The sequence below is a fragment of the Vombatus ursinus genome, unplaced genomic scaffold, assembly GCF_900497805.2.
Source record: "Vombatus ursinus unplaced genomic scaffold, bare-nosed wombat genome assembly UNPS02002178.1, whole genome shotgun sequence".
Classification (NCBI taxonomy): Eukaryota; Metazoa; Chordata; class Mammalia; order Diprotodontia; family Vombatidae; genus Vombatus; species Vombatus ursinus.
In genome coordinates, this window is record NW_020941956.1 from 1 (window position 1) to 1,502 (window position 1,502).

Consider the following 1,502-nt stretch of genomic DNA (forward strand, 5'->3'; position numbering starts at 1 on the left):
TTACTGCATTGTCAAATTGCGGATCACACCCACAAAGGCCTATGCAAATCCAAAGTCAGCTAGATTAATTACTCATTTGTTATTTATTAACAGATTTTGAGGTTTCACATGTCTGTGAGGAACTCCTCCTGAGTAACAAAAGACAGTGTGTTACAAGATTTGGTATACTTAACTTTTGATGAGTGAAGAATCCATGTACTGGCTAGGAGAGATAGAACCCAATTATTTTTTTAGATACAGGGAAAGGAATAAAAAATGAGGTATAGTCTAGCATCTCACATAAGTACCTCTTGAAAGCTTGCAATGTTAGGGTGAAGTTCCTTCAACAGCAAAATTCCTTGAATTGTACTACTTGTAATGTCCTCCTCACTCTGTAATCTGAATTTCATCATGGCTACCATCTGACCTCTAGTTTATGTGGACCCTTGTATATAGCACCATAAGTACCTTCTTCAGTTTTCTCTATTTTTGGATATTCCTCCATAGCTATTCAATATGCTGGTGATTCTGAGAAGTCCAAAACCAAAGGGGCACAGATGGCAGCATAGGCAGTAGCAATGACGGAAGGACAATCTCCTCCACTTCAGTTGCAAGGATTCCACCTGATGTCATTACTTTTGTATTCCATACCTTGTTCAGTTGATCAACACTCCCTCAGATTCCCATTTTTTTACAACCTAAAAAAATTCTAAAAATGCTTTTGTACATTCTTTGCTACAGTTTGTTTTCCTCAGAACTAATCCTTAATTTCTCTCTTAATCTTCCTTCTTTTAAATTCTGCTTTTCCTCTTCGACTCCCGTTTCCCTGCTCAGAGAATTACATTTCTATACTTCATTCTCTCTCTCTCTCTCTCTCTCTCTCTCTCTCTCTCTCTCTCTCTCTCTTTCCCTTCCCACCTCCTCCTGCTTTGCTATCCCCTCCCTCTCTCCTTCTCCTCTCTCTCTTTCTCCCTTTCCTTCTCCATTCCCCTCTCATGTTGAAATACAGTTGTTCTCCCAATCCATTTTCTTATTTGTTTACATGTCTATGTACCTTGATTATAATTTCCTACTCATCCTCCTTTTCTTCCCTGCTCTTTCCACTCTCTTTTTAAATGATCAGACATAGAAGAAACACTCCAGGCCCTCTGTCTCTTTCAAGTCCCTGTATGACCACTGGTTCAGATAATAGGGATCAGTGGGGACATATTTATCATCTCCACATATTAGAGTATAGGTAATTTTTCCTTTTTATTGCTTTATACTTTTTCATTTGTGTTTCCAGTTTTACATTGTTATTAAATTCTGTATTTGAAATTTAGGGTTTCTATTCAGCTCTTGTCTTTTAGTATGAAATGCTTGGACTGACTGATCAAGATTGATTTGGTGCATCTTCTAGTTCTGTTTGAGTGAGTTTTGGGGTAGAGCTCAATGTACTTCTTCCTGCTGCTGTGTTATCTTTTATCCACTTTCTCTCTTTTGAATTTAAGAACTGGATAAGGCCAAAGAAAAAATACCACTCA

The 1,502-nt window shown here is 37.8% G+C and overlaps 1 pseudogene; it reads right to left on the reverse strand.

The window, feature by feature from the left end:
* Positions 1 to 39: 39 nt before the first annotated feature.
* On the reverse strand, positions 40 to 484 carry LOC114048459 (annotated as a pseudogene).
* Positions 485 to 1,502: the final 1,018 nt, after the last annotated feature.